Here is a 14,343-nt window from a genome sequence, read left to right as displayed (position 1 = left end):
AAAATCCAATCAGTCAATATATAAGGATGGAGCTAAAAAATGTACCCATGAGAAAACAAACCTGCGCATAATGGACATGGAAATAATAAAAAGAAATATGGAGAACGTGATGATCACACAAATGGAATAATCAAAAAAAGAGACTCAGCAAAGGAGAAGACTCGGGAGAGGGCATTTACGAATTCAGGGGAAAATAAGAAGAACGTCTTTGGAAATGAGGACCAAAGGGGCAACGAAGAGGAGAGTTGTCGTTGGGAACGCTAAGTGATTCAAAAGATTTCCGGAAATAATGAGGAGGGGGTCTTAAGAGAATTTCCACGGTGAGCAAGAGGAGACGGGCAGTGTACCATAGAATTAATGAAAAAAACTCGATGGAAAAAATAATGACTCTCGGTATTTGGCCGCCTAATGAAGGTTTTCCAGCGGAGGCCACTGGGTAGAAACCATCGACTTGCCGTTGACTAACGGAGGCACCCCAGAGGTCGTGTTCCTCTCATTCAATACGAGGAGTGTAGCGTGTAATGTCCACACTCCCATGTCGAAATGCTCGCTCATCTGAGACGAGTCTTTACAGCGATGCCTGAGCATGTCACTCACTCACGCTACATTCTACCAAGCATTTCAAGAGCTGCCTTTCCCTTCCGTCGGACGACTCAAGAGAAACCCCCCCCGTATGAGAACCAAATGGATACCGAGCAAATCACTCGTCATCACTCGTCAATCCAAGTGAACAAACGATGAGCATACAACCATACAACTAAAACCACCATATAACTTAAAACCACCATTGGATGAAATAAGGTAAAGCCTTAAAGGGGGAGAAACGTATGAACCAGAAAAAATAGCATTAGGATTCTTGGAAAGAACTAATACATGGAATCCATTTTTTGCTAGATGAGGAGGGCATTAATCTCCGAAGAATGCGCTGTGAGGCAGTGGTAGAAGAAACTCCACGGTCTCAATTTCGCCCAAAAATAAAGACGACTATCAATCCATCTCGATATCCCTAAAGGCATAAAGATGATCCTGAAAAAAATCACCAGTTTGAAAGCAAATACACTTAATCATTGAGAACTAGGGCCATAAAATTAGCAGAGAGGTGGCAGTAAAACTCACTTTCTGTCGCATCCAGGTAATGTATCTATGGCGCCACCATTACCGGCCTGGGCACGAGGCGCACACTACTTAAACTTCGTAAGTATACTGTAAACTTAAAATTTATGGTTTGAATGGTGTTTGGCCCGCTTATGAGTCGGATTAGTGCGTGAATTGTAAACCATCAGGATTTTGGTTTCGTCTGAAGGGTATTTATAATATTTGGAATACGATTGGCGCACAAAAAAAAACAGGAACAAACCCCAGTGCCAAAAATTAGAAAATCATGGGTGATCACTTGAACGCATAACCTTCTGTTGATGTTTTTTAATGTTACACTCAATTATGAGCGCCACATCCTATCTTACCATTTTTTAACCGACCAGCATTGCGAAACGTACGGGTGCAAGAGTGTTCAACATTTCAAACCATGAAGGATTCAGTACATAATTACTGAAATGCTAAATCATAATAACTCGGAATTTAGATAAAGAATTATCAACTACATTCCACTATTCATAAATAAATATACACATTAACAATATTTTACACTAGAAAGAATTAAAAATTTTGTAATATGCAACGGGGATTTCTAAACCTTCAAATAATGATAGTTGGGCTTGACATAGTTGAACTTATCCTTCGCTGCTGCAGACTGATACGAGGAACCAGAGAAAGTTGATGGAAAGAAGCACCCGGGAACTGTTTCCACAACGCCGGGGGCAGGGGCGAGCTGCGGGCCCTAATTCTCAGGAAAATAGCCACAAGGCCTGCAAGCGCACTTCCAGCGATAAAACCGACGGTTGAGGGGGACGAAGGGGTCGGTGGGGGGGGGGGGGTAATGACGCCGGAACCTCATCCTCCTCCGGCCCTTCCTTGGCACGGCCAGCACAATCAAAAAACACACAATTTCAGGTTTTTTACGCGAGAATGAGATTGATGCATTAAGAAAAGATGAGGAGTGGGGGGGGGAGGGAGGGAGGGCATGCCGTGGAATGAGGAGGGGGAGGAGAGAGGAGAAAATGATACCGGCTCGCCTTGATGAGAAACAAATACGGATGATATCTTGAGACAAAAAATGCGTCGCCCGGAAAGATGATGGGAGGGATGAAGACGAGAACATGAGGAGAGAGGAAAGCGCGGGTGAGCTCGGCGAACAAAAAATATACACCGTTTGGCTGCGGGAAGTGTTGGGAGGGAGTGGGGGACCTTAAAGGGCTCCTAAAATGATAAATAAAGGACGCGTTGATTTATTAATTGACCCGGATCCCCCATTTGGCGGAGAGGTAGGCAAAGTAACGACCGGCGGTGGTCCATCCCTGGGCGATCCCAGGAGGGAGAGGCCGGAGGATTAGAGGGTGTGGGGTGGGTTGGGTTGAGGGCTGCTCCGGCTCCGGGGAAAGGCAGAGGCGCGCGGAAGGAGAGAGAGGGAAGGGAAACGACATCTCCGGGGAGATGAAATGTTTCTGCGAGGAGTGGGCCGTGCCATAAGAAAGCGGAAGTTTGGTGGGAATGAAAAGGGAGAGGGGAGGTGCTCTCGAAGGGAGCGATAGGGCAGGGAAAGGAGTGGGGCTAGAGGCGAAGAGGGGAGGTCGCCGGAGAAGCTGCCGAGGGACGGGGGAAATTAGATGCGATGAGAGATGTGGGCCGAAGACGCGGCCGGAGGCGATGAGGCCCTGCGTTGAGTTATATAGTCCAATATAGTTCCTCTGCTCATGTTTTAACGACGACTTTTCGACCTTTTTTACCCCACACATGAAATGCGCTCCACCGTGAATCCCAGAAGAATACATTACATTCGTTATTTAATCCATTCGCAGATTGCTATTTCACAGCAATTAATACCTTTTGGAGAACAAGAAATTAATAATCCATCCTGAAAGAAACAGGTATACATATGCTTTCTGTCAATATACTTCCTGATTCTCATCCTGGAGAACCATATATCGCAATTTGTATGTTGAATCTTTTTATGGTTCCTGGTTAAGGTCCGTAAAAAGAAAAATTTTCATAAAGAAAATTAAAAGATTTCCCCATTGGAGATGAACAATCAAATATTAATGCTCCTCTACGCGCCAAGTAAAACACGTCAAAAGGGAAACACTTTTGCAATTCCACAACCAGTCAGGAGAAGAAAAAAGGAGAGATGAAGGATATTATATCCTTCTACTAATCGGGAGTCCATCACGCCGACGAAACCGTGCGAAGCACACGGAAGAAAGGAGAAGGCGAGATTGAAAGAGGAGGCGAGAATGATATATAAGTAAGTGAGAGAGAATGAGAATAAAAATGCCGGATGAATAGAGAAATATTAAGAAAGGAAAAGAAAGAAGGGGTCGAGAAGCTAAGGGAGAGAGGAAGAAGAAGGGGGAGAGAGAGAGGAAGAAGAAGGGAGAGAGAGAGAGGAAGAAGATGGGGGAGAGAGAGAGGAAGAAGAAGGGGAAGAGAGAGAGGAAGAAGAAGGGGGAGAGAGAGAGGAAGAAGAAGGGAGAGAGAGAGAGAGGAAGAAGAAGGGGGAGAGATAGAGGAAGATGAAGGGGGAGAGAGAGAGGAAGAAGAAGGGGAAGAGAGAGAGGAAGATGAAGGGGGAGAGAGAGAGGAAGAAGAAGGGGGAGAGAGAGAGGAAGAAGATGGGGGGGAGAGAGAGGAAGAAGAAGGGGGAGAGAGAGAGGAAGAAGAAGGGAGAGAGAGAGAGAGGAAGAAGAAGGGGGAGAGATAGAGGAAGATGAAGGGGGAGAGAGAGAGGAAGAAGAAGGGGGAGAGAGAGAGGAAGAAGATGGGGGAGAGAGAGGAAGAAGAAGCGGGGGAGAGAGAGGAAGAAGAAGGGGGAGAGAGAGAGGAAGAAGAAGGGGGGGAGAGAGAGGAAGAAGAAAGGGGAGAGAGAGAGAGAGAAAGAAGAAGGGGGAGAGAGAGAAAGAAGAAGGGGGAGAGATAGAGGAAGAAGAAGGGGGAGAGAGAGAAGAAGAATAATAGGGAGAGGGAGAGGAAGAAGAAGGGGGTGGGGGAAGGAGGAAGAAGAAGGGTGAGAGAGAGAGGAAGAAAAAGGGGGGGAGAGAGAGGAAGAAGAAGGGGGAGAGAGAGAAGGAGGATAAGAGGGAGAGAGAGAGGAAGAAGAAGGGGGGAGAGAGAGGAAGAAGAAGGGGGGGAGAGAGAGGAAGAAGTATGGGGAGGCAAGAGTGCTTTTGAGCTTGAAACTCATCGCGGTGTTTGTGAGGCCCCGAGAGGAGATGGGGAAGGATGAGCGGGAGGTCGGCGGGAAAGAATAAAGGACCCATGATGGGGCTAAACGGGGTGGAGAAATTAAGGGAAACCGCACGAAAGGAGGGGGGATTTGGTGAGAAGAGGAAGGAATGGAGAATGGCGGGCGCAGGTGGGCGTGCGGGGAGGATATAGGGAGGAGAAAGTTGTCCTCTGCCGAGATTGGAAGGAAGGGGGGGCGAGTGGGAGGGGAGTGGAAGGGGCGAGGGGAGAGATGGGAGTTATGGGCCCAGGATCAAAGGGGGTCGCCAAGAGATAAGGAGATCAAAAAGAATCGCAGGCTGGACTGCGGGTGGAAGGAGTTATGACCCGCGACGGTGGTGTCCTCCTCCCGCTCCGCTCGCACTACGTGCCCTGCGCTTGCCCTCTTCCCATTAGTGGCCCCCTCCCCTCCCATCCCCCTCGATGGGGCTCTCGGTGATAACCTCCCTCTCCCCTTTGACCCTCGAAAAACTTTTCCTTCTTCCTAAATTACACTATTCCTCCTTGTATCCACCAAACTTCTCTTTTCTCCATTAAACGCACATCGAAAGAACCCAGTCACGTCCGCGGCGGCTACAAGTCATTTCTTCGTGAATCTCTGAACTGCAGCACGGAACTTTACACCACGAAAGCGCGATCGCTCGAATAGACGTGGTTGCTTGATGAACAGCTGGAGGATTCTCTAAATGTCTGACATTCGACGTGGCACGTTGTGTTGGATAAATGTTCAAAAAATAATTTTGTGAGAGGCGGTGGAACTAAATTTTTAAGCCACTCTGACTGATCAACCCCGCTGGATTTCACCGGGATCTCGGATAGATTTGTTGTACGAAAACGTCCAAACTTTGTGCTATCTGATTAACACGTAGTCATGACGGAACCAAATTCGCTCATGTGTAAAATATTTATCGATATTTTTCATTATATTGAGTATGTTCTCCCGTACATTTAAGAGAACTGCTGATCAAATTCTTCGTAGGGGAGGGAACAATATTATGAAACCATAAATTAATTACCTATAATTTGGGTCAATTTCATCTCTCCTGTTTGATCTTCTATACATATTTCAGGCATTGAAAATCATCATTTAATGAATGAATGAAATACTCTATTAAGGCTGCTTTGGGAAAAAAGTCGATTAGACTGTACTTTCGGATCGATCACCTCTGCGAATGAATTGCATAAACTTATGGCGAAGTTGAGAATTATTTGTTAATAGAATATAATGCGCACACTTCTCGCTATCGACATTCGATAAAAGTACCTGCGATTTCACCACAAAGATCAAATTTCATTCCGAGTTACTACTTCCACATACATGAAACTTTTCACTCACCTTACCTCCGCCTTATCTCCTCGATCGCAGGCTTTAAACCTTCGTCCTCGCCGACTCCCCTTAAGGGTTTTCGGATGCGAGGGATATCCAAACAAGAACCAGGGTCCTGCGAGGAAATTCTCGAAAAATGCCAATGTACCAAATATGGGCCTGCCTTATCTCCGTGATCTCCCCCAGGGCTATTTTCTTTGCGTGTATTTTATCCTTATCCGGGCCCTTAAGTTTTGGGAGTTAGTTTGCATAGGATGAGCTCATTCTTTAGGTATAATAAGGCGCAAGGGCTTCGAATCGAAATAATGAATGCAAAGCTTAAACTCGGCTCGACTTTATCAACATTTCTGGGGATCCCATGACGAAGTAGCCTTTATCTAATCTCTCACGAAAGGCAGCAATTATATGCGGTGGCGTTTTGGCCCTGACGAATCTAAGCCAACCTCGTCATCTGGGCGGTGATGGGAATTCATCGCAAAGGTACCCGGATGGGCACAAAATCGAGTGACCAGTTTTTCTTTTCTGGGAATTTCGGATACGAAAGCCGTGGTAAAATCGAACTCTCACCTTCGCCTTCACCTACACGCAGCAAAAGACTCTTGGAAGGGAATGGTATGACACCATTGAAGACTCAATTAGGAAGTATTTAGGGAAGAGAATATTTTAATTGATTTGTTAGTGCCTAATTCCGAATGATGTGCATAGTTGGTGACTGGGTATGAAAATGGAAAACGAATTATTTTATCTTTCGTATCGAATTAGGCAGAAATATCCCTGTAATTGTTTCGTCATTGCCCGACCTACCGCTTTAGCATTTGACTTAGTTTATTTCATCGCTGAAGTGCGTGAACTCGCACCAGTAAACCTATAAAATAAATATATTCTGCTTCGAGCCAACGGAAGCATCCATACCAGGCCGCCTCTTAATTGAGAGATTCTGACTTGAGAATGAGAGATCAGTGTAGGCCTTCACGGCTGTGTTCCACTAGCCCGGAGGACTTTATCTGTATTGTTTTGCTCAAGACTCGGATAATTTTTTTGAGATTAGTCCCAAATGCTCACCGCACACCCAATGCGTGGCATAGCAAACAAGACATACCATTCTACCTTGATTTTGGACATTGCTATTTTATATTCTAACAAGAAGAAGGTAAGAAATACTGGGTTCTTCATGGCGGCACCACTCACGAAAAGTTTGCAATTATTTGCGCAGGCGTTTTGCCTCGAGTAATCTAAGCTAACCAATCTAAGCCAACCTTGTAAGCTGATCGGTGAAAGGATTCCATTGCATATAAATCAACAGGGTTAAATATTAGATTTGTCCATCAACCGTCAGTTGATAACTGCGCATGTACTAGAAACTTACGTCTTGATCATATACTGCATATCCAGGACTTGGACGTATCGAATTTTGGCACTTACCTGAAAAGAAATACGGCAGAAATGAGAAAAATATGAACACAGTCATTGATTTATACATGCACAGAGACAAAATGAAAATATTATTCATTGCAACAATGCATACATTTAAGAAGGAATTGTAAGGAGACAAAAACAATTACACCCATGAGCCAACGTTTAACGCAAGGGAAGTTAAATCTAGTTTTAAATCGTTATAGCTCTTATAAACATGACGTAGAGGAAGATAGATTAGGTCCAGTGATACTAGACAATGAGATAGAAAGGGCATTAAGGGAGATGAAGCTAAATAAGGCCGTGGGGGCGGATAACATTCCCGCGGAACTTTTAAAATGCTTAGGAAAATGTGGGAGGAAGAGGCTATAAGGGTTGATCCGTAGTATTTATGAGGAGGGAATCTGGCCGGAAGACTTTGTGAGATCAGTTTTAGTTCCTATTCCGAAAAAGGTAAAGGCCACGTCATGTGAGGACTATAGGACAATTAGTTTGGTATCCCACGCCGCTAAAGTTGTTCTCAGGATCATAAACAAAAGGATAGAGGGTAGGGCAAATGATTACTTAGGGGATGATCAGTTTGGGTTTCGGAAAGGGAGAGCCATTGCAGTAATGAGATTATTAATCGAGAGGAATATAGAACACGACCAAGATGTATTTGCCTGTTTCGTAGATTTCGAAAAAGCGTTTGATGGAGTGAATTGGGAAAAACTAATGAGTATATTGCAGAAAATAGGAATAGATTAGAGGGAAAGGGGGCTAATCCGCAACCTGTACAAGTCTCAGACTGCTCAGGTGCGGGTGGGAAACGGGGAGTCCGGATGGGCAGTGTTAGGAAGGGGTGTAAGGCAGGGTTGCCCATTATCACCGTTGCTGTTTAACCTGTATGCAGAGGAAATGATCAAAGAGGAATGGGAAGAACTGGAGGTAGGAATGAAAGTGGGCGGGGAATTCGTAAAATCAGTTAGGTTTGCTGATGATCAAGCTTTAGTTTGTCAGTCAGCCAAGGGGTTGCAAGCATTGGTGAGTGAATTGGAAATTCAGTGCAATAGGTATGGGATGAGAATCAATATTAATAAAACAAAGGTAATGCGATTTTCTAGAAAGAAAAAGGCTAAGCTAAATATTAAACTAGGAGGGCAAAAAAATAGAGCAGGTAGAACAGTTTACGTATCTCGGTAGTGTTTTGGACCAACAGGATCAAAGTAGTAGGGACGTAAGGAGAAGAATTGCGCTAGGCAAAGAGGCTTTCCACAAGGAGGAGGGAATGCGACAATTTCAGAGTGTAAAAATCATTCGCCTTGACTGGGATTTGAACCCAGATCTCTCAATCGAGGTCGAGTGCTTTAGCCACTTAAGCTACCGAGGCGTCCTCTTAAACTCTGAAATTTTTGGGGCTTTTAAAGGAACAAGATGTTGTGACGAAATGTCGTACATACAATGTCACAGGCATTCGTAGTCGTGCGCGAGGCGCCACAGTCCAAATTGGCGCCAGTCTGAAATTGTCGCATTGAAATGCACATTAGCGGATGACTCCGTTAAAAGTTACTGTTGCGGCATCTCCCGCAGTTTCTTTGGAATTTGTCAAAGTAAAACACCGTAAGTGTTTAAAGGTTGCTTTAACCTCGTGGACTGTGGTGCCTCGCGCACGACTACGAATGCCTGTGACATTGTATGTACGGTATTTCGTCTATGTACGGCGCGGAAACGTGGTCATTGAAGCAGGAGGATAGATGTAGACTGGAGGCTTTTGAAATGTGGGTGTGGAGAGGAATGGACAAAATGAAATGGGCAGAGAAGAAAACAAACGAGGAAGTACTTGGTATGGTGGGCGAAGAGATGGTTTTGTTGGGAGAAATCCTATGGAGGCAGGAAAAGTGAATGAAGGGGGTATTGACCGGCAGCGGGATGTTGAAGACTGTAATTGAGGGGAGAATGTTAGGCAAACGAGGAAAGGGAAGGAACAGGATAGGGATGTTGGACGGGATGAAGGGAGGAAGAAAGTACTCAGAGCTGAAGAGGGACCTGATGTAGAGTAGGATGTTGTGTTTGCTAGGGGTCACAAATTATTTAATTTGTAATTATGTCCATCCAAAAACCTACCTTAACCGGTTGATTACCTAATAATAATAATAATAATAGATCTGACAGGAATTTCTATCTCCTTACTTGAAATACTTTCTGGTAAAGATGCCAAGAAGAAAATGATTTCATTCCCGTGAAATACTTTAGCACAGGAATTAAGGTTTCTTGTAGGAACTAATGTGTAATTATTGTAATCAATACTCGATTCATTTTATAAATTACTCTTCCTCTTATTGACATAGAATTCTCTTTAAGGCATATCCAATAATCTTAAAAGAGCCCGTCAGAATCGAATTATATCCACGCAAACAATTTAGTGTGAGGAGTGACTGCCTATAAGGAAACCGATTCAGCCTCACCTCGAAGTCTACTGTCGATGACATACAAGAATATGACAAAAAGGTTTGGAACGTGCGAATATGATTGTTGAAATTACAACTTTGACCACGTGGGCCACTTTTCCGTCCTCTATTGTAAAATTTATGATTGCCACACTTTCAATTAGAATATCAGACGAAGGACCTGATATTCACGATATATTTGGGTTTGCTTCCTCCAACACGCTAATAGCATAGAAATCTGGCATTCATTGAACATTTCATCGGAGAAAATTGGGAACATTATGTTTTCTGATAAAAATCTAGAGTAGAATGAAATAGTTTCACCTTCACAATGGTGCGCGTTTTATGAATAACACAAAACGATATGCATAAAGTTGATGGAGATGATGATGGCCGAAGAATGGGTGAGGAGACAAATTTCAAACATCCTCCACGCGTGAAAAAAATAAAAAATTAATTTTCTTTCAACAAGATTTGCAGAAGAATAGACATTTTTAAGCGTAGAAGCCTAAGGAGGGTTTAATATACTTCGCAGGAATACACGCATTGATTGCCCGCGAACATTGATACATTTATTGACGAAGAGAGCGTGATGGTCCAAGTGGTAGAGAGCTGACCTACTGACCGGAGTCTCCAGGTTAGATTCCGGGTAGGCTTCGGGTACGCACAGCTTCACCCAAATTGCGTGTCACTTCGAGTAGCAGGTTTTTCTGGAGAGCCAAGGTGGCAAAGGATTGGAATTGCACTCCATACCCAGTCGTGTGAATTTCACATACCGTTGGACTCGTTATTAGGTGCACTCTATTTTCGCGGGAGCGTCGGAGAAGGGGTGTGCCTGGCAGTGGAGAGGGAGGTTTGGAGGCGGGGGAGGGAGGAATGGTAGTGTTGGGACGTGGAGAAAGAGGGAGAGAGAGAGGCGAGGGCGGTGGGAGGGCATGGGGTCTCGTCACATGTCTGCTGGGCTCTCCTCCCAACTCCCTTCCCTCACGTTCTCCGAGTCGTTACTCCTACCAGAAGACCTTCAGGGGGGTGAATCGAAATATTTCCGGAAGAATCGTGTTCAAACATTCAGCCGGTGTCGCGATTTAACATCGAGGATCATTGCTATTTAAAACTGCTAAAACTCACTATGCATACGTTGATAGCTTCACTGGGTTTTAAATAAACCGTTAATTCCATTGCTCGGAGGTCAGCTCGGTTCGAGAGGAAATCTCCACCCATCTGCAGTCTTTCGCCCTCATTGTTGCGATACATAGTTGTCCATCCTCACTTGGTTTTTTGTAATTAAAGTATAATTTAGCCTTTCATTTACACTTTCTATTTAATATCTGCTCTTCAATTTTTAATAAATTTTATAAGCGTTTATTTTTAATAAGTTTTACCGGCACATAAAAGATAGTTGAGTTAAATCACACGTAAATTCGAAACAAACTTTTATCTATTTTATCAAATTAAATTAATTTTAATAAAATAGCTTCCAGCTTGAATAACAGCTTGAAGGCAAAATAACAGGAGTTAATATTCAATGAAAGGAAAAACCACGCAATGTGGCCTTGGGTGAGATCGCCGTATCCAAATACAGAACATTAGGATTATCAATCGTGGGAGAGAGTACCCATGGATGGGAAAGAAAGAAGAGCTATTTTTCAACGAATATTGTGATTGAATGAGGGCTGAAGAAGAACTTATGAATAATAAGACAATAAACCAGCAGAATTTTAACAAAAATAATTGCCTTAATACGCCATACATATCCAGACTTTTCTTTATTTTCTCTTTCAATTTTTGGTCACGGCTCTTTCCGGGGAAAATGATGCTAAATTGCCACATTTACTTCGAATGAGCCGACAAAATTAGTGGCAAAGAGACGAGAAGCATGATTCTGACCTGCCTTAACAGTGATCAGTGCTTCTTAATGGCTTTTTCGTGTGACCCATGCTCCAAGAAATGACAAGCGAAGGGCTTGTTGGCATAAAATTAGACTGGTAATCTTGAGATGCTAAACTTCTAACGCTTAACTTCGATTTCCCGGCTTGCTTATCCAGAAACCAAGATTGACTGATACTTTTTAAGGGATAGGGCCTTTATTCATGAGATAGATGGAGGGAAGCAATCGAAGTTGCAAAGTGTGTATTTATGTCAGAAACACCATGAAGACATGTTACGAGTTCGATACATTACTGTTTCCGAGGGAAGGAGAAATTTCTAACCCGCAGCGATTTCTTCTTCACATACTCTGCTTCCATCCATGTATCACCAGAGAGAGAAAAATCTTGAGAAAAGGATTACTAAGCTTTTTGGCAATGTTACATCACTAAATGGAACTAGCTCAAATTAGCTTATTCGGTGCATGCCTACTCTCGCAGTGCCAATCCCCCACATGATAAAAGTTCTTCATTCTTTTGGGCGGAGTATCGATCAGTTTCTCAGAGCCCCCTTTTCCCGTAAGAGGTCACCACGAGCCATCATCATAGGGCGTAGTCAAGCGACTTAAATAAGTCGAGTCACGCACCTGGAGGAGGGGTTTTGGCCCAACGTGACGCAACCCGACGAGGAAGAGAGAACGGTTGCGGCTATGCTTGAAGTCGCAAAATCCGCGAATGGGCGAAACGACGGTCTATCAGTCAGCTGTTAATCAGTATTGCAGCACCGACACTATTCTACGTAGTCTGCAGTAAGAGGCGTCTGATGGGTGAAGGGCCCATACGCCTTTGCGTCGGCTTGCGGGGTATTACGTATAGTATGTGCAGATGAAGAGATGACAGCGCTTTGATTCTTATGCCACTCAAATAACTTCGCTCTTCGAAAATATTTGCCTCGCCGTTTACCCGTTTGGCGCACCTTACAGTTTACTTCTGAAATGAAAAAATTGCTCGATAGAAAAGAAAAGTATTTCGACCGCGAAGTTGAGGCAAAGTATTCCAGAAAATGGATTAATGAGAGGCGTCTGACGACATCTTTGGAAAGAGGATGTATCATTAAGTTACTCTGATTGAATCTTACGGCTGAATCATACAGCTTACACGATTGAGAGAGGAGTAGTGGACAACGATCAAGATCACGCGACGTCCGGCGGATGGCCGCAACCCACCCCTGGACACACTCGAAGTCGAAGGCTATGCGGGCGCGGGGGGAAAAAGGGATATTATGTCAATCCTCTTCCATGACGTTGTACCCACGATAATTTATAAAATTAAATAAATGGGTTGGAATCACGTAATGGAGAGCGAGAAATTTTGATATTTTGATATTTTGTCTGGTAATTGTCTTCTTTCCAAGTTTAGTTGAACAACAACGAACAGCGTTTGAGTGCGCTACAGGGCAGTGAAATGCGTCGTGCCGCGATTCAACAAAATTAATTTTGGTACATTATTAAATCCTTTCATTGTGGAAACGCAATAAAATTAGACTCGGAAAGAATCATTTCACTTAGAGTACTCCTGTGGCCCACTAATCACAGATATCGGCCCGCCGGACCATGGGTTGCTTACTTCGACCGAACGTAAACTTTCAATCGCTTCAAAACACGATTCGGAGCGTCGACGATAGCGCCACGGACGGATATAAGGGAAAAAAGCGTATCTCAACCCACGACTCAGGGGTGGATCACACGCATAAGCGCGAGTGATCCCCCCCTGGAGCCCCCCTCCAACTCCCTGCGATAGGACGGGTAGAGAGGGGAGCGGGGATATGACCATATAAAACGTTCCGCAGGGTAAGAACACCGCGCGCGCACACACACCCACGCGTGGAAGGCGTTCGAATGGGGTGGCCGGGAGGGAAAGGGGGGGAGGGGGATGAGATGGACAAAGCCCGGAGTTGGGTGGAATCCAGGCGACCTATGTCGGCAAAACGCCGTAACAAAGAGGAAGGGTGGCGAGCGTGAGAGGAAGCCGCGATCCAAGCGAGAGGGTGGGGCAGGAGGGGAGGGAGGGAGGGAGAGATGGACAATGGTACGTAGGAAGGAGGTGGGGAGGGAATTTGGGCGCGTGGGGTGGTAGAAACGACAGCGGTAAGGGTTGTAGGTGGGTAGAGGGAGAAGGCAGAAGCGGGGTGGAAGGGAAGAGGCAGGGTGAGGGAAAGGACGGAGGGCGGGAGGAAGCATAGGAAGGAAGCCACGAGGATTATTTGCAAGTGGGTGAGACGCATTGGAAGGGCAAATTGCTGGGCTAAAAAGTAGATGTGGGCATGATCGCATCCATTGGATGATATTGAAAAGTATACCGGCGGTTTAGGCGAAAAACGCTCACATCTTGAATTTTTTCAAAAGTGATTTCTGACTCACAACTGAGTTGAATATTTCTCCTTTAATGAGAAATGCACAGAATTTAAAAAAATTAAAAATGTTCAACCTTGTAATTAGGCAAAAATATACTAAAGATAACAATTCTCGAAGGAAATAGTTACGAGAACTCTTATCGAAAGCGAATTAAAAGGGACTTTTTATTGAGAAGATTGGTGGGAAGCATTATTTCGTGATTCAAGAGGCGTCATGCGCGTGGCAGGAAGCAATACAATTCCCTGCATTGCTCCAATTTTTCTGATTACTGCTCAATATGGACGTTATTCGAGGGATTTAAAACAATAGTTCACATTCTCTCTAAGGCTAGCAATTGAGAACCAACCGCATTAATGCTGATTCCCAAAGAGTTATGCACAGGGAATCATAATATATGTATATTTAAAGCTAAGCATTCGCACACGACGCAGACATGGCGAAGAGACCACCGCAGCGAGGAGTCCTTCTCATCGGAGTCATCGGACGGGTAGGCGTGTTGGTAAGAGGATTCAAGAGAAAAATGGAAACGACTCTCGAGTAGAGAGTCTTAGGGAGAATAGGAA

The 14,343-nt window shown here is 44.5% G+C and overlaps 1 protein-coding gene across 1 annotated transcript in view; it reads right to left on the bottom strand.

Annotated features, from left to right (window-relative positions):
• The window catches only part of vex (somatomedin B and thrombospondin type 1 domain containing protein vexed), a 1,115,080-nt gene that overhangs the window by 162,561 nt on the left and 938,176 nt on the right, over nucleotides 1–14,343 (bottom strand). The window lies entirely within an intron of this gene.

This window comes from Hetaerina americana, unplaced genomic scaffold (assembly GCF_022747635.1).
Source record: "Hetaerina americana unplaced genomic scaffold, ioHetAmer1.1.p SCAF_29, whole genome shotgun sequence".
Taxonomy (NCBI): domain Eukaryota; kingdom Metazoa; phylum Arthropoda; class Insecta; order Odonata; family Calopterygidae; genus Hetaerina; species Hetaerina americana.
Note: the sequence above shows the minus strand (reverse complement) of the source record. Positions and strands in the feature narration are given on the sequence as shown.